This window comes from Schistocerca gregaria, chromosome 4 (assembly GCF_023897955.1).
Source record: "Schistocerca gregaria isolate iqSchGreg1 chromosome 4, iqSchGreg1.2, whole genome shotgun sequence".
Classification (NCBI taxonomy): domain Eukaryota; kingdom Metazoa; phylum Arthropoda; class Insecta; order Orthoptera; family Acrididae; genus Schistocerca; species Schistocerca gregaria.
Window position 1 is genome coordinate 263,167,246 of NC_064923.1, and position 27,013 is coordinate 263,194,258.

The following is a 27,013-nucleotide window of genomic DNA, read 5'->3' on the forward strand; positions in this document are numbered from 1 at the left end:
TAAGGGAGCATCTCTGTGCCGCTTGGGAAGTTTGTTTTCCTCGAAGAGATTGTAGTTCTTCTTTTACATCTGCTGTCACACATCTGAAGATGACTAAGACTGAAACAATCTTAACGAAGTGCATATGCCTTCAGTGACAGAAAAGAACTGTAGTGGCATTATATTCGCAAGCTCTCAAGGTGAGATTATGTTCATCTTTGAAAAAAAGTCCCTTGCAAAATAAATGTATTTGTTTTTACACTGTGCTGAAGGCCCCCTAATACTTGTAAAAGACGTAGATGTAATTATTTGGACAGCCCATATGAGCACACGTTTTAAAGCCCGCGCTCCGTCGTGTGAAGTTCCCCGTGGCACTCGGCCTAACTAGTGGCCCTTTAGTTTCAGACAATTACGTTCTGAAAACTTTATTATTACCTTCATTCGTACGAAGTGTAGTCGCAACCCAATTAGACAATAAGATTTTTTAGAACTTTCACTTTGAGGGCAGTTACTCGGGGAAATACTGTATTTGAATTCCACAAAAGTAAAATTTCGAATTGACCTACTCGTTGACTCTTACCAGTTTCTGTTTCCGTGTTTCCAAAAAGTCGTTCGTAGATTTACCTCCCATCATCAGGTAGATTTATGTTGATTAATATCGCATGTATCTGTTAAGTTACTATTTTGGAGTAACTTCTGGCACTGTCTAGTAGAGAAAAACAAAACTTTATTTCAGTAGATTGCTCACTGCTTTATGGAGGTCTTTGGCTGAAACGATAAGCGAAAATATAAATGACACAGTAAAATAAATATAATAAAAATACCTCCAGTAGTCATAGGCTTTCCCTGTCGTGCTGCACCACACCCACCATCACATTTTGTAAACACTGAGTGAACAAAGATAGCGTCTAGCATGTAATTGGTGCAAAGAACAAACAACTAAACAAAAAAAATTATTTAAGAGGAAGTATAGAAGCACTGTGGATACCATAGTTTGCTTAGATGAGTAGAAATAGAAATATCAATATCTCCAGTGGTCACACATACTTTTCTATCAACTTTACACGATGTTTTCCGCATTTAAGTCATCAGGGATGGAATGTTAGGAACTAAACGACAGTGCTTTAGTTTATCCATTGCTTTCCGGAAGTCAAATCAGTTTTTCACAAGGCCAATACTGTTGTTGCCTGGTAGACGCTCTCATGCTGGTTCCTACTCCGCACAAACCACGGCGCTTTGGATCATTGCCTTTCTTGCTTTCTGTCAGTGACTCATCTAAATGAACTTCGTCTGCGTCATATTTTTCAGAGTATGTTTTTTCATACGTCTCTAGTGCAATCGTTAGTTTCATATGTATAGATCTCGATCTCTGAGAGAGACTAACGATATCTTTCTTTCGTATAACTGGGATACTTACGTGGCTAAAGGCTCTAAAGGTGAACTGTAACCTGAGCATAATCTGAGATGGGGATTCTCTTAGCGTACGCAATGTGATCAATAGATGCATCAAAACAATGACAGTTTACAAAGTCTTCTATATTTACAAAGTGTTATAAAAGCACATTAATGAATATGCTCTACACAACAAGTTTACTTATGAAATTAAGTACTAACTGAATGTCACTTAGTATTGATAGGTTTACTGAGCAGCACATGGTCCTCCACGAAACTGACCCTTAAGTGCAAACTTATAGACAAGGGTAATGTGCGTATTATGAAGATAAGACATGGGAAAGCTAACCGATTCCTCTCGTTTGTGGGTCTAATAGTTCCACCAATCATGAGGGCAAACTCCGTAGTTGTGAAAACGACTTCTTCAGTCTAACGTGTTTCTTGCTGTTGTCACTAAAAATCGTTTATCATCGCATTGCCATTCCAGTTGACTGTGAGAGGACCGCACCAGTGTCAATAAACCAAAGTTCATCCAGAAGAATGTATGAATTATCACTCCTAGTTAGCTTCCTGATAAGTCTCAGTTTCGTGTGGTGGGGGCTCCGAAACCAGCTGTCAGTCTGTACCAAGCATCCACTGTGCGAAGCACCCCTCAGCGCTTCGTTTAGTCAAGACATGTCCGTTTAATTCTCCTGCAACACCCGTTCAGCTGTGTACATACCTGCTGTAAGTTTCACTGATTATCATACAACTTGTTTTATCAGTGTGTGCATTAGAGAGGACGCCATTATAGAGTAGATAACACTATAAGACCTGTTTACAACATATCAGAATTAAAAAATGGCACTTCAGGTGAAATGAGTTCAATGACTCCCGCTCGAAAAGCCACACTTTGAAAAGACTCGTGTTAGAAAAACTTAACAATTCAGAAATGTACAAATACTCTTGTGCTCGCATCGCTATGTACGAAGCAGTCATATGAGACAGTCATGACTCAGATGTAAAAGTGTAAAGGAAACTGACATACAAAAGTGACAATTTTAACATATCATTATGTAAAGAAATAAAATTATAATTAAACATTATAAAGCAGGCGAGTTTTATATCTCGTTGGTTCCGATCAGGGAAACAAACTGTGCTGAAAAAGAAACTTCATAAATAAGTTAAACGGCACTTTTAGTAGAATAACATACACCGATGAGTGATGAATTGGAGGTAGACTTATAAAACAAGCAAATATATCAAGCAAAATCGCAAATAAGAATCCACAAATATATTACATGATTTGTGTCATCAGACAATGCAGATATACTACCCTTAAAACAACGTCTTCTAACGCGATCTTAACGCACAGAAGAAAGTGCAAAAACCTAAAAGTCATATATGAAAAAGGGAAGACATGCACATTAAAATTCATTAAGGATCCCTTTCAAGTTGTCAAATTACTTCCTGCATACATTAGCACACTTGTGGTTGCCTCTTTAAAAGTGTGTATACTTTTAGCTCTTCCAATATATTCATATATGTACCTTTTTCAGCTTTGTGGAGAACAGTAAGGTTACCTTATATACTACTGACAATATGATCATTCTCGCATAAGTGCACACGAAAAGACGGGGTATTATTCTCACTTAAACTGACATGTTCCCTGCATCTTGTGCCGAATTTTTGTCCCGTCTGGCCAATGTAACATCTTTGGCAATCACTATATTTTAGCTTACACCTGGCAGAATGATGAAATGACAACGTCTTATTTGTGGAAAAAGCGTGAATTTAATGTATTATTAGAAGTTAAATCAATATTAACCTTATTTTACGATAGATATATGCTGTTTTCTCAGATACTTCGCCCATGCACAGGTCTGCAACGTTCCTTTTTGCTTTTGTGAGGTGGAATATGCTTCAAAGTAACTTCTCTGTAATCCTTGTAAACGAAACAGCTCACTTTTCTATTGTACATTTTGCGACTATCGTTGACTCATATCGATTCCGTATCTACGAACTTTCGGGACTTTAATTCTTCACGTACAACGTGATCCGATAAAGGAAGTCGAAGAATTCTCTATATCTTGGTTCTGCAGTACGTACATTTATGAATGCACTGACAGCACGAGACGGCATGAATGATACTGTCTGTAGTGGCCACATTCATGTAAATGCTGAAGCCATGCATACCGTCACTATTATGTATTTTTAAGCCCAGAAAGTTAATAGTCTCATCGACATCCTGTTCGAAGGCAGTAACGATACAGCTTTGTGTATCCCTTTGCATTTGTCTCTCTTCTATTGTAAATAATTGTAGGTTGAATGTAATTTTATTAACAACGTACGACGAAACCCAACAGTTTAGCTCTTTAACGTGTTCAGTGACAATGTATATTTTGCAAATACCATATTCGTGTTTTATGAATATCCCATGAGATCGTAATTACCGTGTCCTGTAAATTATAATAATTCATGTACTGTCATACTTGTCGATTGACGATACAGTTTTTTATAAGCTCTGTCATCAGCTCCCTTGCTATTGTGCACGGTTATTTTGTTAACTTGCAAAAATACACCACACTATGGTGTCTTATAAAATTCTTTATTTGCTACAAGTTTCGGTCACTGACCATCATAATGGTAGAAAAAAAATTGCCATGAGTATCTTGTTTGCTGTCGATCGAATCATTGCTTTGGTACTGGAAACTTATATTAAAAACTTTCACAGTTTGATTATTACCATGTTAACCTTCAAATATGGTGAGATATATGACATGTGACACCATTGTAAAATTTTTCTACCGTGCGGATGTCCAATGAACGTAACCGGTCGTAAATAAATAACTTTATAAGACTGCATTGTGTCATGCATTTTTACAAGTGCATATATTCTGTTATCTATTTTTGGAATTGTTTTGAATAAATGTGAAGTTGTTGTTTACACTTAAATGTCATTTCTCTACATAGGGTTCCGTCTTTGCTCATAGCGATTATAATCGCACAGTCCATTATCGCTCTCGACAGTGGACAAGTACTGTGTTTACCCACCTCCTGGAGCGATCTTATCTGCGCGATCTAGTGTGCACGAGTCATTTTTCCGGCAGACGATCGGTAGAATGTTTGTGATCATTGTCTCCGCATTTGGCGTTTAACATTATATACAATAATCAGACCATTTACGTCGGTGAGGATTTAGTACAAGATCGTTGGATGTTTGAGTTGCTTAGCTTAGTCGTCAAGATGCTTTATTTCAGCCAAATTTTCTTGTTTCGTTTAACTGCAGGCAACACGAAGATGTTCTAAGAACGAAACCGGTGGTAGCACAATAAATGTTTGACAATACAGCTGAGGTGGTTCTCATTGTTGTTGTTGTTGTTGTGGTCTTCAGTCCTGAGACTGGTTTGATGCAGACCTCCATGCTACTCTATCCTGTGCAAGCTTCATCTCCCAGTACCTACTGCAACCCACATCCTTCTGAATCTGCTTAGTGTATTCATCTCTTGGTCTCCCTCTACGATTTTTACCCTCCACGCTACCCTCCAATACTACATTGGTGATCCCTTGAGGCCTCAGAACATGTCCTACCAACCGATCCCTTCTTCTAGTCAAGGTGTGCCACAAACTTCTCTTCTCCCCAATCCTATTCAATACCTCCTCATTAGTTACGTGCTCTACTCATCCAATCTTCAGCATTCTTCTGTAGCATCACATTTCGAAAGCTTCTATTCTCTTCTTGTCCAAACTAGTTATCGTCCATGTTTCACTTCCATACATGGTACACTCCATACAAATACTTTCAGAAACGACTTCCTGACACTTAAATCTATACTCGATGTTAACAAATTTTTCTTCTTCAGAAACGCTTTCCTTGCCATTGCCAGTCTACATTTTATATCCTCTCTACTTCGACCATCATCAGTTATTTTGCTCCCCAAATAGCAAAATTCATTTACTACTTTAAGCGTCTCATTTCCTAATCTAATTCCCGCAGCATCACCCTATGTAATTCGACTACATTCCATTATCCTCGTTTTGCTTTTGTTGATGTTCATCTTATATCCCCCTTTCAAGACACTGTCCATTCCGTTCAGCTGCTCTTCCAAGTCCTTTGCGCTCTCAGAATTACAATGTCATCGGCGAACCTCAAAGTTTTTATTTCTTCTCCATGGATTTTAATACCTACTCCGAATTTTTCTTTTGTTTCCTTCACTGCTTGCTCAATATACACATTGAATAACATCGGGGAGAGGCTACAACCTTGTCTCACTCCCTTCCCAACCACTGCTTCCCTTTCATGCCCCTCGACTCTTCTAACTGCCATTATAAACGATTAATATTAGTGCCAATCAGGTGCCGCGCTCAACGTGATGGAGATTAGATGCAACTTAGTTGTGGTAACAACTACTCTACATTAATCTCGCAGACAATAAATTATCGTTGCCAGTTTAAGTACGAAATATTTCATTACACAATCGGTTTACAAAAACATGCGTTTTGTGATTAATATATTGCGATTTTCCCGCTGTCTCTGTCTGCGCATCCGAGCGTCATAGCGCTCTTCGGACACAATATAAGCCGGCCGTTGTGGTCGAGCGGTTCTAGGAAATTCAGTCTGGAACGGCGCTGCTGCAACGGTCTCAGTTTCGAATCCTGCCTCCAGCATGGATGTGTACGATGTCTTTAGGTTAGTTAGGTTTAAGTAGTTGTAAGTCTAGGGGACTGATGATCTCAGAAGTTAAGTCCCATAGTGCGTAGAGCCATTTGAACCATTTGAGCACAACATAAACGCACGAAGCAATAGTGTAACAAATTTTTATTCAAACTAAATTCCAGGTGTGCTTTGAAGAGAACGTATTATTATTCTTTGATCAGCACATACGCTTGATCCAGAACCGATGTGATGTTTATCATTAGATGAAACATCTGCAGGTACTGCCGAACAATTCCTGGAGGTACTATTACTACTACTACTACTACCACCTTTAATTTACGATTATTTGACCAGAGAAAGACCTACCTTTTCTGTAGTCACGCTCTGATATCTACCTTGTTTTTTTTTTAATTTATTTATTAATGTGGCTCACATATAGTGTAAAAATACAGGTATATAGTATATGTATGTAACAGGAATACAGAAAGGCAAAACTACATATAAAACTAACTAAATGTGAATCTCTAAGTTCCTAATCCATATAAGAGCTGTATAGTCAGCTTTCATGAAGTTGCTACAACTACCCTGATAAGGACGCAAGACGCATTCATCTCTAATGTGTTTGATTGTCTGGTTCGGACTCCACTTTCACAAATTGGAGACTCTGTAGCTCACCATCTGTAAAGTGAGCCTGTATATAGACCATGCCTAGTGTGAGCTCTGTTCACTTTGATCCATAGTGTCCCGTCGCCTTTGGTGCCTGCAGTATCACAATTATACTTCTACATCTATATCTACATTTATACTCCGCAAGCCACCCAAAGGTGTGTGGCGGAGGGCACTTTACGTGCCACTGTCATTAACTCCCTTTCCTGTTCCAGTCGCGTATGGTTCGCGGGAAGAACGACTGCCGGAAAGCCTCCGTGCGCGCTCGAATCTCTCTGATTTTACATTCCTGAACTCCTCGGGAGGTATAAGTAGGGGGAAGCAATATATTCGATACCTCATCCAGAAATGTACCCTCTCGAAACCTGGACAGCAAGCTACACCGCGATGCAGAGCGCGCCTCTTGCAGAGTCTGCCACTTGAGTTTGCTAAATGTGGCGTTTGCTGTGTTATTCAGTGGTTTGGTATTTAACTAATTTGTAAATGAAAATGATAGTCTTATTTTATTACATTGAGTAATTACTAAATAAATTTTTCTCCCAGCTAAATATTTGGTCAAGTTGCTAAAGAACTCCAAGTTAACGTCGTGTTAAAGTATTGTCTGTAAGTTGTGTAAGTGTCACTAAATCACAGTTCATACAACAGATGCTATACAACTATGGATTATGATGGAAACAGCTATCTTCAGTAAAATGATCATTAAGACCACTGAATATCAGCCGCGTACAATACTGACGTATGTTACCTGAAACAATATTCTTCGCAACTCGTGCGTAATTAATTTCCGCTCCATACTTCAGCTAGCAAAGTTTGTTATAAGGATCGTGCTATGAGCACTGTTTTTAAAGAACCAATCCGATTCGAATCATTTTCATTAAAATGAGTTCGGGAGCACCGGTGCACATTTATTTTTACAAATTGTTTTACGTTCGGCATTTATGTCTGCAGAGTTGCGTAATTTGAATTTTCCCCTGAGATAATTGTTAAGATGGCGGCAGACAACTGATAGAGACTTTCTATTGTTAGAGCAAATAAGATAAGTATTTGAAATGCTTATTAAACTATACTTTCGTACTGTGCACTATTTAGACTTCATCAAGCAAACAATTAATTTTTTGCTAAGGAAAACACAGACAAAAACGCGATACAAATCGCTATCATCAATGGCTGCGCTCCTTGCAGCGGAAAGAAATAATTAACACAGATAATGCTTACTGAGAGAGGAATTAAAGTTGCAAATAATTATTCACTCATATTTATAATAATAATGAACTCTATTCTCAAGTAATAATTAACAAATAACTACGCTTTCTTAACAGACCTCAGTTTGATAAGCGTCCGCAACCTACAAAAGCCATCCAACAAAAGGTAAAAACAAAGGAAGACAAACGCAAATCACAAAAGGAATTTACAATTATCATTGCTTTTTATGATACACATCGATATGTCGAATTACATCATAGAATATTATATAAATAATTAATATTTATCATCGTTTTCATTGTTTTTTCATACATCGAATATATAATGTTTATAACTGTTAGAGGCATTATTTCCTCTCGTCGCACTGTAGCCAAAAATTTATCACGTGGATGTTACGTGGATGTTACCATAAACATCTCCGTAACGCTATCACGCTTACCAAATAACCCTGTGACGAAACGCGCCGCTCTTCTTTGGATCTTCTCTATCTCCTCCATCAAGCAGGTCTGGAACGGTTCCGTCACTGATGAGCAATACTCAAGTATAGGTCGAACGAGTGTTTTGTAAGCCACCTTCTTTGTTGATGGACTACATTTTCTAAGGACGTTCCCAATGAACCTCAACCTGGCACCCGCCTTACCAACAATTAATTTTATATGATCATTCCATTTAAAATCGTTCCGTACGCTTACTCCCAGATATTTTACAGAAGTAATTGCTACCAGTGTTTGTTACGCTATCATATAATAATACAATAAAGGATCCTTCTTTCTATGTATTCGCAATACATTACATTTGTCTATGTTACGGGTCAGTTGACACTCCCTGCACGAAGTGCCTATCCGCTGCAGATCTTCCTGCATTTCGCTGCAGTTTTCTAATGCTGTAACTTCTCTGTATACTACAGCATCATCCGCGAAAAGCCGCATGGAACTTCCGACACTATCTACTAGGTCATTTATATACACTCCTGGAAATTGAAATAAGAACACCGTGAATTCATAGTCCCAGGAAGGGGAAACTTTATTGACACATTCCTGGGGTCAGATACATCACATGATCACACTGTCAGAACCACAGGCACATAGACACAGGCAACAGAGCATGCACAATGTCGGCACTAGTACAGTGTATATCCACCTTTCGCAGCAATGCAGGCTGCTATTCTCCCATGGAGACGATCGTAGAGATGCTGGATGTAGTCCTGTGGAACGGCTTGCCATGCCATTTCCACCTGGCGCCTCAGTTGGACCAGCGTTCGTGCTGGACGTGCAGACCGCGTGAGATGACGCTTCATCCAGTCCCAAACATGCTCAATGGGGGACAGATCCGGAGATCTTGCTGGCCAGGGTAGTTGACTTACACCTTCTAGAGCACGTTGGGTGGCACGGGATACATGTGGACGTGCATTGTCCTGTTGGAACAGCAAGTTCCCTTGCCGGTCTAGGAATGGTAGAACGATGGGTTCGATGACGGTTTGGATGTACCGTGCACTATTCAGTGTCCCCTCGACGATCACCAGAGGTGTACGGCCAGTGTAGGAGATCGCTCCCCACACCATGATGCCGGGTGTTGGCCCTGTGTGCCTTGGTTGTATGCAGTCCTGATTGTGGCGCTCACCTGCACGGCGCCAAACACGCATTCGACCATCATTGGCAGCAAGGCAGAAGCGACTCTCATCGCTGAAGACGACACGTCTCCATTCGTCCCTCCATTCACGCCTGTCGCGACACCACTGGAGGCGGGCTGCACGATGTTGGGACGTGAGCGGAAGACGGCCTAACGGTGTGCGGGACCGTAGCCCAGCTTCATGGAGACGGTTGCGAATGGTACTCGCCGATACCCCAGGAGCAACAGTGTCCCTAATTTGCTGGGAAGTGGCGGTGCGGTCCCCTACGGCACTGCGTCGGATCCTATGGTCTTGGCGTGCATCCGTGCGTCGCTGCGGTCCGGTCCCAGGTCGACGGGCACGTGCACCTTCCGCCGACCACTGGCGACAACATCGATGTACTGTGGAGACCTCAAGCCCCACGTGTTGAGCAATTCGGCGGTATGTCCACCCGGCCTCCCGCATGCCCACTATACGCCCTCGCTCAAAGTCTGTCAACTGCACATACGGTTCACGTCCACGCTGTCGCGGCATGCTACCAGTGTTAAAGACTGCGATGGATCTCCGTATGCCACGGCAAACTGGCTGACACTGACGGCGGCGGTGCACAAATGCTGCGCAGCTAGCGCCATTCGACGGCCAACACCGCGGTTCCTGGTGTGTCCGCTGTGCCGTGCGTGTGATCATTGCTTGTACAGCTCTCTCGCAGTGTCCGGAGCAAGTATGGTGGGTCTGACACACCGGTGTCAATGTGTTCTTTTTTCCATTTCCAGGAGTGTATATTGTGAAAAGCAATGGTCCCATAACACTCCCCTGTGGCACGCCAGAGGTTACTTTAACTTCTGTAGACCTCTCTCCATTGAGAACAACATTCTGTGTTCTGTTTGTTAAAAGCTCTTCAATCCAGCCACACAGCTGGTCTGATATTCTGTAGGCTCTTACTTTGTTTATCAGGCAACACTGCGGAACTGTATCGCACGCCTTCGGGAAGTCAAGGAAAATGTCATCTACCTGGGAGCCTGTAGCCTGTCTCATGAACAAATAAAGCGAGTTGGGTCTCACACGATCGCTGTTTGCGGAATCCATGTTGATTTCTGCAGAGTAGATTCTGGGTTTCCAGAAATGACATGATACGCGAGCAAAAAACATGTTCTAAAATTCTACAACAGATCGATGTCAGAGATATAGGCCTATAGTTTTGCGCATGTGCTCGACGACCCTTTTTGAAAGCTGGGACTACCTGTGCTCTATTCCAATCATTTGGAACCTTTCGTTCCTCTAGAGACTTGCGTTACACGGCTGTTAGAAGGGGGCAAGTTCTTTCGCGTACTCTGTGTAGAGTCGAATAGGTATCCCGTCAGGTCCAGTGGACTTTCATCTGTTGAGTGATTTCAGTTGCTTTTCTACTCCTTGGACACTTATTTCGATGTTAGCCATTTTTTCGTTCGTGCGAGGATTTAGAGAAGGAACTGCAGTGCGGTCTTCCTCTGTGAAACAGCTTTGGAAAAAGGTGCTTAGTATTTCAGCTTTGCGCGTGTCATCCTCTGTTTCAATGCCATCATCATCCCAGAGTATCTGGATATGCTGTTTCGATCCACTTACTGATTTAACGTAAGACCAGAACTTCCTAGGATTTTCACTCAAATCGGTACATATAATTTCACTTTTGACTTCACTGAACGCTTCACGCATAGCCCTCCTTACGCTAACTTTGACATAGTTTAGCTTCTGCTTGTCTGAGAGGTTTTGGCTGCGTTTAAACTTGCAGTGAAGCTCTCTTTGCATTCGCAGTAGTTTCCTAACGTTGTTGTTGAACCACGGTGGTTTTTCCCTTCCCTCACAGTTTTACTCGGCACGTACCTCTCTAAAACGCATTTTACGATTGCCTTGAACTTTTTCCATAAACACTCATCATTGTCAATGTCGGAACAGAAATTTTCGTTTTGATCTGTTAGATAGTCTGAAATCTGCCTCCTAATACTCTAGCTAAACAGATAAACCTTCCTCCCTCTTTTTATATTCCTATTTACTTCCATATTCAAGGATTCTGCAACGGCCTTATGATCACTGATTCCCTGTTCTACGCTTACAGAGTCGAAAAGTTCGGGTCTGTTTGTTATCAGTTGGTCCAAGATGTTATCTCCACGAGTCGGTTCTCTGTTTAAATGCTCGAGGTAATTTTCGGATAGTGCAGTCAGTATACTGTCACTCGATGCTCTGTCCCTACCACCCGTCCGAAACATCTGAGTGTCCCAGTCTATATCTAGTAAATTGAAATCTCCATCTAACAAGGGAACCTTCCCATCGCACCCTCCTCAGATTTAGTTATAAGTTGGCACAATGGATAGGCCTTGAAAAACTGAACACAGATCAATCGAGAGAACAGGAAGAAGTTGTGTGGAACTATAAAAAAATAAGCAAAATATGCAAACTGAGTAGTCCATGTGAAAGACAGACAACATCAATGACACTATGCGCTCTGGAGTGCCGTGGTCCCGTGGTTAGCGTGAGTAGCTGCGGAACTGGGGGTCTCTGGTTCAAGTCTCCCTCGCCTGAAAAACTTCATTTTTTTTATCTGACATACTCTTATGTTTTCATGACTTGTTTGGGAGTGATTATCACATCCACAAGAAAACCTAAATCGGGCAAGGTAGAAGAATCTTTTTACCCATTCGCCAAGGGTGCAAGTTAGGTGGGTCGACAACATATTCCTGTCATGTGACGCACATGCCGTCACCAGTGTCGTACAGAATATATCAGACGTGTTTGCCTGTGGAGGAATCGGTTGACCGATGACTGGGATCAAATGTTTTCGGTTCCCATTGGAGAGGCATTTCATTTCGTCTGCTAATCGCACGGTTTTGCGGTGCGGTCGAAAAACACAGACACTAAACTTATTACAGTGAACAGAGACGTCAATGAACGAACGGATAGATCATAACTTTGCGAAAATAAAAAAAGTAAACTTTTCATTCGACAGAAGACTTGAACCAAGGACCTCTCAGTCCGCAACTGCTCACACTAACCACGGGACCACTGCGCTCCTTATCTCACACTATCCTTGATATTGCGTATCTGGCACATGGACTACTCAGTTTGTATATTTTGCTTATTTTTTTCATAGTTCCACACAACTTCTTCCTGTCTCCCCCATTGATCTGTGTTCAGTTTTTCAAGGCCTGCCCACTATGCCAATATAACTAAATCTGAGGGGGGTGCGATGGGGAGGTTCCCTTGTAAGACTATAACATGCTGAGGAAATTTATGTGAAATGTATTCCAGATTTTCTCTGAGTTATTCTGCCATTAATGCTGCTGAGCCGTGAGGTCGATAAAAGGAGCCAATTATTAACCTAGCTCGGTTGTTTAGTATAACCTCGACCCATAATAATTCACAGGAACTATCCACTTCTGTTTCACTACATGATAAATTACTACTAACAGCGACAAACACGCCACCACCGGTTGCATGCAGTCTGTACTTTCTAAACACCGTCTGCGCCTTTGTAAAAAATTCGGCAGAATTTATCTCTGGCTTCAGCCAGCTTTCTGTACCTATAACGATTTCAGCTTCGGTGCTTTTTATCAGCGCTTGAAGTTCCGGTACATTACCAACGCAGCTTCGACAGTTTACAATTACAGTACCCATTGCTGCTTGGTCCCCGCATGTCCTGACTTTGCCCCGCACCGTTTGAGGCTATTGCCCTTTCTGTACTTGCCCGAGACCATCTAACCTAAAAAATCGCCCAGTCCACGCCACACAATCCCTGATACCCGTGTAGCCGCCTGCTGGGTGTAGTGGACTCCTGGCGTATCCAGCGGAACCCGAAACCCCATCACCCTATGGGGCAAGTCGAGGACTTTCGGCACCAATGATGCTCACCAAGATTTTCAATAAGTTGACAGTTCTGATTTCACAGATCTCTCTTCTTGACATTAGTAGCATCTACCTGTCTGCTTGCTATAACGATGGGTCTCTTGAACGGAGTCAATTTCGTCGTAAACTTGGTATGTCTTGCTGTATGAGTAATTCCAGGTTCTCCTGTAGCCTGCGATATTCCTTAGCCAAGGCCTTACTTCTATGTATTGTGGGTGCACATATGTTGCTCAGCAGAGGAAGCCAACAAATGATGTTGGTGAGACTGTTCCAGACATTAACCGCATAGTGTGGTTCAACTGGACATCGATAAAGTTGGTGTAGCAGCTTTTTACCCATAGAGAGGCACATTTCTGGGCTGCTGAGAAGACCAGCGCAATGGATGACAGGCGAAATGTGTTGATGCAGCTCCCCATGTCATACCACACAAGTTTTGAAAAATATCCTTACGAGTTTCTAATCTTGGCAGCGGTATTTTCAAGACATTTTTACAGGAAAGGGTGCTGTCAAGGGTGACCCCAAGGTACTTAGGTTACTTGTTATGGCAAAGAGTGTTTCCCAGAACAAATCGGCAGCCAAACTAAATATTGGATTTCCTGACTACAAACATGTAGACAAATCAAAATCAAAAAGATTATAAAAAATGAACTACCTTGGTGCCCCCATTTGATACTGAAGTTAGATTGACTAGCTAGTATTTAAAAATTTATTGCGATATTAATTTAGGATTTAGACAAAAGCAGGTTTTGTAGAAATTTTATTACTTGTAAGAATAAAATGTATAACTAGTCACACAATTATAAAAATAAATGAAATATTTATAGAAAACATAGTTTCCATGTTTTAGTATTTTTAGAAGCTTTCAGAAGGCCATTAACTTCAGTTAAATTATATCTACATCTACAATGCACAAGCCGCCCTGCGGTGTGTGGCAAATGGCACCTTGTGTACCACTGTTGTGCTGGTATAAGATGTCGCCAAGCACAGCAGGCGGCAAACAGGTTGCGAGAAGATCGATAGTAAGCACCTGAGTAAGCGAGCCTATCAGGAAAGAGACTCACAAGAAACGTTCCAACAACGCCCTCTCAGCCGTCCTTAATTGGTTCGCGGCCGTAGACCGAAAGGCCAGTCAGTCATCCAGTGAGTCAACGAGTCGAGTCACCAGTCGCAGCACAGTGGAAGTCGCAGTCATACTTAGCTCAGCTTCCAGCTCATTGTCAGTCGATACCTAGCGTCCGTGGTAGTGTACATAACGTGGAGCATTACGGAAGAGCCTGTACCATAACACCTGTACTATCTTGAGTTAAGTAACTTCTTTTTCTTATGAAGAAAGAACCCTGTTAATAGACCCGAGCAATTGTTTTATAGAAAGAGAATACCGGCCGCCAAACAACGTCCTCTCCTCGCTTCCCGTGGTACAAACATACAGTGACAACGAGATGACAGAAAAACCATCATTTCCCAACTTTCCTGTTCCAATAGGGAAAGGTCTGCAAGAAGAACAATTGTTGGTAAATCTTCGTGGGAGTTAGAATTTCTCTAATTTTACCTTCATAATGCTTTCGTGAGAGATAAGGAAGCAGTACATTGGTTGCCACTTCTAGACACGTATGCCATCGGAATTTTTACAGTAGACCACATCGTGATGCAGAAAGGCTCTTCTGCAGCGTCTGCCAGTGGAGTTGGCTAAGCATCTCCGTGACGCTTGCGCACTTACTGAATGAACATGTAACGAAACACGCTGCTCTTATTAGTTTCATCACTCCTATCTGGTACAGATCCCACACTGACGAGCAATATTCAAGTATTGATCGAACGAGGCTATTTGTAGGCTACATTCCTCGTGGGTGGACTACAGTTCCTGAGGATTCCTCCAGTGAATCTCAACTGGCATCTGCATTCTCTGCGGTGAGTTTTATGTGGTCGTGGCTGTGTCTGCTTCCAAGGATCGTTTTGCAATAGTGTAATCATATGATAATGGATTTTTCTGCCTATTTGTAACCAGTTCAACACATTTGTTTATGTTGAGGGTCAATTGCACCATGTGTCGGCCCTTTGCAGGACTTACTGCATTACGCTACAGTTTTTTTAGCGTTGTGCCTTCTCTGTAAGCCTACAGGACAACGCCGGCATGGAGCAGTCTCGATGAACTTCAGACGTTATCCACTAAATCATTTGCGTATATTGTGAAGATTTCCTTGAGTGCGCCCGAAATTATTTTTACATGTGAAGTGTGCTTTCCGTTACGAACGACATGCTTTGTTCTGTTTACTACGAACTCTTCAATGCAGCAATAAACCTGGTCTCATGTTCCATACGCTTGTATTTTATTCTTCAGGCGACACCCTCTGGAAATCAAAGAATGCGGCATCAACCTGTACGCCGGTATCTACTGAGTCTCGTGGACGAGCAGAGCGAGTTAGTGCAACACCCCCATATCGATAAAGCAGCGATGAGCTTCTTTTAAGAAACTTTAACTAATCTCTGTGATATGTTTCATTTAAATAAATGAATAACTGCTTTACACTCCCTTGCTGTTGCGAAGAAGACACACTTCCGTTTTAGCTCTAGTTATGATTAGACGTCTTTTCCATTACAAGTGCGGTACCCATTTTGTAATATATAACATTTTACGTAGATACCGTAAAATAAATTTTAGTTAATTCGGGCAGTTGTTCTACTACACTACTGGCCATTAAAATTGCTACACCAAGAACAAATGCAGATGATAAACAGGTATTCATTGGACAAATATATTGTACTAGAACTGAAGCTGGATTACATTTTCACGCTATTTGGGTGCATAGATTCTGAGAAATCAGTAACCAGAACAATCACCTCTGGCCGTAATAACGGCCTTGATAAGCCTGGGCATTGAGTTAAACAGAGCTTGGATGGCGTGTACAGGTACAGCTACCCATGCAGCTTCAACACGATACCACAGTTCATCAAGGGTAGGGACTGGTGTATTGTGACGAGCCAGTTGCTGGGCCACCATTGACGAGACGTTTTCAATTGGTGAAAGATCTGGAGAATGTGCTGGCATGGGCAACAGTAGCAGTCGAACATTTTCTGTATCCAGAAAGGCCCGTACAGGATCTGCAACATGCGGTCGTGCATTATCTTGCTGAAATTTAGGGTTTCGCAGGGATCGAATAAAGGATAGTGCCACGATCGTAATACATTTGAAATGTAACGTCTACTGTTCAAAGTGCCGTCAATGCGAACAAGAGGTGACCGAGACGTGTAACCAATGGTACCCCATACCATCACGCCGGGTAATACGCCAGTATGACGATGACGAATACACGCTTCCAATGTCCGTTCACCGCGATGTTACCAAACACGGGTGCGACCATCATGATGCTGTAAACAGAACCTGGATTCACCCAAGAAAATAACGTTTTGCCATTCGTGCACCCAGGTTCGTTGTTGAGTACACCATCGCAGGCGCTCCTGTCTGTGATGCAGCGTCAAGGGTAACCGCAGCCAGGGCCTCCGAGCTGATAGTCCAGGGTGCTGCAAACGTCGTCGAACTGTTGGTGCAGATGGTTGTTGTCTTGCAAACGTCCCCAGCTGTTGACTCAGGCTTCGAGACGTGGCTGCACGATGTTACAGCCATGCGGATAAGATACCTGTCATCTCGACTGCTAGTGGTACGAGGCCGTTGGGATCCAGCACGGCGTTCCGTATTACCCTCCTGAACCCACCGATTCCTTATTCTGCTAACAGTCATTGGATCTCGACCAACGCGAGCAGCAATATCGCGATACGATAAACCGCAATCGCGATAGTCTAAAATCCGACCTTTGTCAAAGTCGGAAACGTGATGGTACGCATTTCTCCTCCTTACACGAGGCATCACAACAACGTTTCACTAGGCAACGCCGGTAAACCGCTGTTTGTGTATAAGAAATCGGTTGGAAGCTTTCCTCATGTCAGCACGTTGTAGGTGTCGCCGCCGGCGCCAACAATGTGTGAATGTTCTGAAAAGCTAATCATTTGCGTATCACAGCATCTTCTTCCTGTCGGTTAAATTTCACGTCTGTAGAACGTCATCTTCGTGGTGTAGCAATTTTAATGGCCAGTTGTGTAATTTCGTTAACATTAATCATCACTGTATTAAATATTTATCCACTTTCCTCAAAAAAAAGAAAGGTTCAAATGGCTCTGAGCACTGTGGGACTTAATATCTAAGGTCATCAGTCCGCTAGAACTTAGAACTACTTAAACCTAGGACATCACACACATCCATGCCCGAGGCAGGATTAGAACCTGTGACCGTAGCAGTCGCGCGGTTCCGGAATACAGCGCCTCGATCCGCTTGGCCACCGCGGCCGTCACCTTTTTCTTATTAGAGCTTTAGATTGCCTGTGGGACTGTCGCCATATGTCGATGATACAGAGATGCATTTGGCCGGCACAAATTGCACGGTCAAAATAGTTAACACCCAGACTTCCAGATGTCAGACACTCAGATCGGTATCAAACGCTGTGTGTCGTTAGACTATCAACCAAAATACCGATTTAGTTCGTACTGTGGGCTTTCGTCCAGTAGAACATGCGTAAACGGAAATTGAAAGTAACAGCAGAACTACGAAGTATAGAAATAGAGTATCTGTGAGCTATTGCTCTAAAGATCACTGATAGGTGAGTTATAGAGCGTCGATCGTCTTACCAAAAAGTCCTGAGTCCGAAACTCACTGACAACAGTTTCTTTTTCTTCTTTTCTTTCTATGCTTGGATCTGTTATATGGGACAACATTTTTCTGACATGTAAAATGATTTTTCGGAGTTTTACTGGACGACAGACACAGCACGAACTAAATCGGTGTTTTGCTTGATTTTCAATCGACAAACAGCGTTTGGTACCGATCTGAGTGTCTGACATCTGGAGGTTTGGGTGTAAGAAACTCGTTTTCTCGAACGTTTAGTTCGCGGATTACAAATTTCGATGCCTTCAAAGTATTCTGTCATTATTACAGTTTCAAAAAAACACGGTCAATGACACAAGTCCTAATATTTTCTCAATAAGATTACAGGTCTTCTTTATATATGATTCCTTCCATTTCTCTAGGCGCTCAGTCCGGAACCGCGCGACTGCTACGGTCGCAGTTTCGAATCCTGCCTCGGGCATGGATGTCTGTGATGTCCTTAGGTTAGTTAGGTTTAAGTAGTTCTAAGTTCTAGGGGACTGATGACCACAGATGTTAAGTCCCATAGTGCTCAGAGCCATTTTTGAACCTTCCAAATTTTATTAGTCACTAATCTTATATATATGGATAAAAGAGATTGTACAGCTTCGAATTAAGAGAGCTGCAAATGAGGTTATTTCCAAGTGATAAGACTGAAGTTAGTTTCTGAAACGCACCCTAGCGTCGCATCAATTGATGCTATTGACACGTGTGAGGGAGAGATCAGAGTTCAGGAAAGGAAATGATCACAGGGAGAGAGAAATTGGTAGAGATGAAAATGTAGGAGGAAAGCACAGGGACTGTGGTAATTACAAAGCAGTACCTGTGGTAATTGGCTTCCGTTAAGCACTTAGTAATCTGTAATCTAGATTTATAAAGCAGGTAATGAACGGAATTTTGAACACTGTAAATTTAACCAACATTTAATAGCGAATTTAAGGAAAGTGAGGTCGACGAGTTAGTCCGTAACTCATCGAATAAGTGTTCAATATGTCTGAATAACAGGTAAGTGATACCCCTTGGTTCCTTTTGGAGAAGTAGATGACCCTTGTGATCGACACAGAAAAATGACGTCATAAAGGGAGTGTCGCTAGACAGCTGAGTAATATTTTCAATAATCTGACATTACAGATAATATAATATTTTCAATATAATATTTAAATATCAAAATAATATTTTCAATAATGTTACATTACAGAAGACGCCGCCCAGTGCCTCTGAAAGGACGATTTTGGAAGGTGCTTGCTGTGTCGGCCACCTTTCCATTTGGTAGACGACGTCTAATTTTTGGTGTGCGCCAGCAATCCTTTCTCCGTGATGACCAATACTGATATGTCATCGTCGTTTGTTAGGGTTTTCCTTATGTGATAGACAAAATCTATGGAGTTTTTCCTTCAACCAACAACCGTGGGGGAAGGGGGTAGGGTTTTCTGAGCAGAGTGGCAGTTGGTATGTGAGCGGTGAGCAGTACGGGCTTCGTCCCTAAAAAGAGCCCCACACAAGCACTTACCGACAGACAAATTTGAAGTATATTGGTGTTTTGACCGACCGACCGACCGACTAACTTTCCTTGTCGGGGTGTCGAGCGAGTGGGACCATACGACAGCCGAACCCCCCCCCCCCCCCCCCCCCCCTCCACACCAAAATTTCGCGCCAATCGCCTGACAAAAGTTCGTCTTTTGTCACCGCACGCGCGATTAAATGCTGTTCTAATAAATACGACTGGGTGCGAGGCCGACGAAACTGTAAGGACAGAGTTTCTAGACAGCAGATGATTATTGTACACGTCGTCCGAGGAGTGTAGTAATACGGATGCAAGAAATGAAGCACTGTTTCATTTTTTTAACCAGTCCATAACGGTTTAGAGTGGCACATAGTGAGGATAAAAGTCCGTCGGCCTTTTGTATTCCTGTTTTTAGGTTTTACTTCCGATTCTGTCGGAAATGGAAATCTAAGAACCGAAGTATCGATATTCAGTGGACCTTAATTCATAAAATATACTTGCTTCATTGTTATGTGTTAAAAAAGTCCATCCTATACCCAGGTCTTCTGCTATGAAGAGAGAAGTTTTTTTTTTACGGTTTCTGAATGCTTCATTTTGGTATGTATTATTAGATGATGTGTGTCTCTTTCTTCTTCGAGTTTGAAATGAGTTTCTGAAACCTATTGGTAATCTTTTATGCTGCTTACATAAAACCAAAATGCAAAATGCTCCTGTCATAGCACAAGAAAAGGCGAATGTGTCCTGGTCAGGATTAGGGACGTAAAAGAAGGGAATTAGCTTTTCGACATATCTGGAAATTTCAAGGACATTTAAATACAAACATCTCGACAAGTTCTCTATTTTTTACGAGTTACCCTATTTCCCTAGCCTAGCACAGTGAGCTTTCTTAGCTGCAAGGTGTTGGCATACCTGCATCTTGCAATTTGCGTGGTAAAGTCCCTGAAGCCTTGCCCAAAATACAGAAGATTCGTCAGCTTCAGTAAACAATATGTAATATCATATGATTCAAGAGCATACGTGTAACAGCCCTAAAACGTTTTTCTGGGGGAATAAAATTTCTTGGTGTGGAGTTTTTCCTGGAGGGGACGCTAAGACAATTTTTTGATTGCAGTGTGGGGGAGATCGATTTTTTCCCCGAAGGAACCATTTCTCGAGCAGTGTCAGATGTATGGTGACGGGCGTAAGTAAAAATATACATAGATGAATGTGCTTCTGGAGAATGCGATGCCTCTACAGTAGGTAGTGCAGGTGCATCTGTATTAGATATTGTCCCAGACTGGGGATGCATGCACCCTAAACTTTAATAACACGTTCTGTCATACTGTACGATGTGAAACATGCCATGTTGGGTGACACGGTGGCATGTCACACGTTATACGAAATGTCATGATTCTTATTACGTTACTTGACATGATGCACTAGATTACAGGACATGGGTTCTACCACTAACAAGTAAAAAAGTGTCAATATGTCAAGACGTTTTGATTCAAATATTTTTGAAACTGCCAGATAAATCGAAAAGCTAAGTCCCTTCTTTTACTTCACTAACTCTGCCCAGGACGTATTCGCCTTTTCTGAGCTACGATTGGAACATTTTTTGTTCTGCTTCCCAACTTTTATTCTACCGTAATTGTGACAGTAGATCGCCGTCGTTTTCAACCGATGCAGATTTTTGTTGAATCAGGTGACGACTGATCCGGTATAGAATTTTTTATTGTCTTTCGCACGTTGTTCTTCACTTGGGAATCATTAGTATGGCTCCTCTACAGTTGCTGGCCTGGTACGGTTGACCCTGTCCAGTATAGCCTACTGTGTCCTCAGAGCACACAAGCCTGACCAAGGTAACACGTCCCCAGGTCGATTTCTTTTGTTTTTTAATTTTTGATACTTTTATTTTCATTATTTTGTTTTATTTTTAATCGGTTAAAGTTTTGCTTAGTTCTTTATTTTTTTGTTAGACGCATTTTATTCATATATGCACGAGACAAATTACGCAAACTTGTGAAAAGTAACTATAAATACTTAATACGATGCACAAAATAACAGAAAACATAAATGCGATACAGAATGAAATATTAAATACTGCGCGAAGTTTATGATAATAATGTTTCTAAATAGTTTATATTAGGTAAATAAACTTACGATATGACCATATAATATAGATAAACCTATTTAAACGTTTATTATATCGCAAGCTGAACGAATCGCGCAACAAATAATAAACTGCTGAAAAGCATACATCTTGTTATTATCTTTTATCTTAAAATTCTTTTCATTGTTCATTTAAACTACGCAACAACATAAAACTGAAAAATTAAGAAACCCCCGCTATAAAAACTAACTTGGATAATTTTCGCGCGAAGTATTGCAATAAACAACCAGAATTAAGTCTGAGTGTGATTGGCTGAAATAAGGAGAACTGTGAGCCAATGTACGGGCGACAAAATACTATCAACTTTTGAATACTTTTAGAAAACTGACGAACTTAAGCTTGTTTTGTTCGGAAATAGATATTCTACAAGATATAATAGTTGTTTTCGGAGGAAACAGAGTAAAACATTTTATATCGGTTAGAAATAAGGTGAATGAGTATTTTTCTGACAATAATTTTTATAGCAATGTTCGTTCAATTTTATGCGTGGTCAGCGATATGGCTTTAAATGCTCGATCAAATAGTATACCTTCTTGTACAGTGCTGGGCATAGTTCTGGTTTGGTAAATACACCTTTCTGCACGTTCAAAGATTTGTCGATGATTTTAAGCATGGAGGTAAAAACAAAGAAGCGAGATGGCGCTACAGACTTACGCTGTACGTTGTTTCCAAGCCACAATGTGCGGGGGATGCCGCCTTCTTAAATAGCCCAAAACATTAACAGACTACTGTTTACGATTGCTCCTTGTTCATTATTTCTGTCGTGCGCACGCAACATATTCTTAAATAGTATAAATTACAGTGCTTACATGAATAACATGGTGTACGGTAATTTCAAAGGTTTTTCTGTTCGTGAATGCGTATTTACTCTAGTAATACGACGCATTTGGCCTTCTTAATGTACCTTGTTTTTGTTGACATATTTCGAATAACCAAGAACAGAAGGTTGTGATCGTAAAAGAATGCTTTCGTTATGCATTTTATTCCATTTTTACTATATTTGTATCGTTAGCAAATGAAACTGGAACTCTGACACCAATGCTTGTTTGCTTCCTGGTACTGCTTCTGGTTCGTCACCTTTTCAGCTTTCAATTCATACGCACAACATTTTTAATGTCCAAGTGTGCAAAAAGCTTACCTACGTGTGCTTTGTTGTTCCATAAACGTGTGCAATGAGGAAAGAAGCAAGGCATGCTATCGTATCTTGTGCATGGCAACAAAGTGAACGATTATCGAAATGTCAAAGAAAGAACTGCATAGGGGTAGAAGTCCATGGAGATTAGAGTACTGAGTGGAGGTATACCTCCAGGCAGATTTAGAGTTCTAGTTTCATGAGACTATCAGAGCATTAGTCTCACTGCAGTTTACCATGTTCTCACTTGGAAATCTTATCTATGATTCAGAGTGTGGCCAATAGTAGCAATTTGCGAGGAATTTGCAGGGAATTCCATTTTGAGGTCTAAAAAATAAATAAAGCTATATCATGCTTTGTGAGTTAGTTAGTTACTCATTTAGTTTCATGTCCACGTATCATTTGCACCATAAATCGTACAGATATGGAACTATATACTGACAATTTTTTTCTTTTTGTATATATGCTTCAATACTGACCATGTATTAAATTTTTAATTAAAGACAAGCTTAATGTGGGCGCAATTAACACTGTTGTTTTCTTCTGGTACTGTAATTATGTACATCATTGTTTCTGTTGAGGTGCAGTGTATTATTTGAAACAAACTTCATGAGGGAACAACTATAATGTGGAACGTATAGATTGCCACTCACATGCCGTGCAGCAGTCAGGAACAATGAAAGAGCGTTCGCAAAAGTTTTGGCCAAAGCCTTCTTAAGAAAGGAAGCAAAGCGCGCGCACACACACATACACACACACACACACACACACACACATTCAAATAATCATACACACAAACCTCAGACCCACGTAACCGTTGTCTCCGGCTGTTCTAGCCGGATTCTTTTTTAAAGATAGAGGAGATGTGAACAATTAATTATCGGCGGGAGGAATTTAGGGCATAAAAAGCTGCCCCAGCAATCAGCGCGGTTACGTAGCCGTGTGTTAGTGCGGAGACGCGACTGTTGATACAGTGTGGCTCCGATGTCGGAGCGTTTGCGATTCGGGAGACAATGAAAAACACTGGAAATAAGAGAAAGGACGGGCACTGAGTGAAGCAAGGCAAATCTAAAGTGAAATGACAGACATAAAACCACTACAATGAAAGTAAACAATGCGACAACTATTCATGTATATAAAAGAAAATATTGATTGAACGGCTCCACTTACGAATGAAACGTGATTCCTAAATTACAGTCTTATCAATTAGTGCATTCGTAAACAACGCAAGCTGGCATTTTTAATGAATCAAATCGTCTCCACAAAATCAAAGCACCCAACATGGTCGAAAGTGGATACGGCCGGGGCAGAGTGACGTCAAAGGGAAGTATCGCCGCGGTGAACAATGGACGTATGAATTCGATTAACTTATTATGGGCTAGTTAAGATGGCGGACGTAGGCTCCAAGTTTGTGACGTAATGATAACTCCCTTCTTTTTTTACCTCCATGATTTTAAGCCACTGGCGAATAAAATACTTAACGTATAAACAACAAAACGAAACTAAACCTTTGTAGTCAGTTTTTTAAATTATATGTAAATACAGAGTTTAAAATGCAACGCATTTCTAGGAAACGCGTGATTTTTGGCTCGTGGAACCCGAACGATGAAAGATATTTGCAAACACTTCTTATACTCAACGTAATAATATTTTTAGTGCTTCGTACATCGATCGGTAAAAACGGAACCATTATACGATCACTTTATTGTCCGTCTGTCTTCTGTACGACAGTTAACCCCTTTTTCTCAGGAACGGGTAGATGTATCAAATTGGTATGTACGTCTCACACTAATGGTCTCTTGCGGTGTAACAAAAGTTAGCTTCTAAGTCGGAGCAGGCAAAACATTTATCCATTTATGTCACAGATTTTGATATTCGAAAACTCACTCATCAAAACCAATAGGGTACTTCAGGTTGACCTAGGGTCATGACATTTGGCAAAAAGCAAAGCTTCTAAGTATATGTAAAGGAGAAAAAACAGAAAATTGTTAATTTGCATATACATAGGTCATGCATGCTGGGAATCGAGATGTCGACGATTTTTGCCTATTATCGATATGAATGTTTTAATTTTAGTCTGAAGTTGTATAACAAATGACGAAATAAAATATTTTTCGTAAGATATAACTACAAATTAACAATTTTCTGTTTGTTTTTTCCTTTGAAGCCCTGCTTCTTGCCAAATTTCATGATCGTAGGTCAACCGGAAGTACCCTATTGGTTTTGATGAGTGAGATTTGGAGTACCAAAATCTGTGACATAAATGGACATATCTTTTGCCTGCACCGACTATATATATATATATATATATTGTACGGAACTCACAGAGCGCGAGTCCTACTCGCAACTTTCTAATTTTTATTATCGTCGGTATCACTATAAACCGTCTTAGCACGTGCAGTGCACGTAAAACCAATTTATGTACATCTGTAGAAGTTACATCGTAGCAACGGATAAAGCTTTCACAAAACAATAAGAAGACCATTAATTACATGTATTTGTTTAACTTGTTACAAAACCTGAACCGATTCGCTCAAGTTTGAAACACAGAAGTGGTGCGTGTACCAAAAAGTCACGAAAACGGGGTTTTACACATATAATAAGAAATAAGTCAGATTTTTGGAAACAAGTTTTCAATTTTACCGTAAGAATGCATTTGCAAACGAGTGATTTTTCGCACATAAAAATCCTAACAATGAAAGATTTTTTGCGAACGCTTCTTATAATTACCGTAAGAATATATTTCTTGTTATCATCTATATCACTTATACCGTTTCAACACGTGCAATTTGCGTAAAATCGGATTTTACGTGTGTTTTATGCAACGTTAGAGCGCTGTATCGTGGCAACGGATAAAGCTCTCACAAAACTACTGGATGACCATTAATTACATGTCTTTATCTACCTTCTTACAAAATTTGAACCAATTCGCAAATCAGAAACACAGCAACTGCACACGTAGAAAAACTAACAAAAACGTTTTTTTCAGGTAAAATCCGAATTGAGCTAGATATTTGAGAGCGAGCTTTCAGTTTCGAATCTTTTATTAGTTTAACATTTAACCGTTTCCGCATATTCCATTCATGTGAGATCGAAATTTACGTGCTACACGTAGCTAAAGTTTAAAACACCGTCTATCGACAACAGATAAAGGTTAATGGATAAAAAGAATTGTTTTGACTTTACTCATTATCTACATTCGTGCAAAGCTTCAACTGGTTAGTACAAATTTAAAGTACAGAAGTGTTGTGATTCAGAATCTCCCAGAAAAACGTGTTCTTTGCACGTGAAATCCAGACGAAGCAAGATTTTTTCAAACAGTTATGACTTACCTTCAACCAAGGTCCAATACATCGGTGGACCAACTTTGAACCATCAGTCTCGCTGCAATCCGGAGTTATTTTAAAGGTGCTAGTACAAATGGCGTTATTGGCTAATCTTTAATTGCAAAAGGAATTAATTGATTCGTACAATTTGCCTGGGTGCCATCTCCGGTTCGTCGTTCAAACAATGCTTAATATATCGTAACATGACTACAGTAAAACAGATCTTCGAATGGCTACACAAATGGCCACTGGTCCGGACTAAACCAAAATAGCTCAAATAGGAACCGTCCATCAAGACCCCAAAATCGCGATTATGAGCCCGGACTTTTCATATATTATTTGTTACAGCGCTTCTACGCTCTAACGATAAATTAATAAGGTTTACGTGAAAGATTTTTCTTTTATTTATTTTGATTTACCCTGATGTATTTCCTAAGTCAACTTCAAAACAGGATGCAGGTTTCCGTAATGGTTCCAGATAATAATTGTGGGGATACAATTGTGGGGATACAACAGCAGTGAATTTGAAGTCCTCTTGACTTCTGCCAGTGGCTATAAATGGTAAAGTAGCTAATAGCCTCACTCGCATCTTGCAGCCTCTGTCACGGCTATATTCTTTTCTGTTAAGAATCGTTTGTTGATGTTCAGTAGCTCCGATATGCATGATTCGCCCGTTCTTAGATAATTACGAAAGTAAATGGCTACCAGCTGCTTAAGGAACAGAAAGTAGGTGAATTTCTTTCCTTGGCTTAGCTACCTCTTTGCTCACAGCTTTCTCTCAGCTTTTTTTTTCACCTCTAAAACAGCCAAGGCAAACCCCCGTTTTTGTTTCTGTATAAAACCAA

General features: G+C 40.9%; 1 protein-coding gene across 1 annotated transcript in view; it reads left to right on the plus strand.

Moving 5' to 3' along the window:
* The first annotated feature begins 2,003 nt into the window (after window positions 1–2,003).
* LOC126267681 (facilitated trehalose transporter Tret1-like) overlaps window positions 2,004–27,013 on the plus strand; it is a 104,260-nt gene continuing 79,250 nt past the window's right edge. The window contains exon 1 of the mRNA XM_049972983.1: window positions 2,004–2,097. The gene's annotated coding sequence lies outside the window, so the exon portion shown is untranslated. The remainder of the gene's footprint in view (window positions 2,098–27,013) is intronic.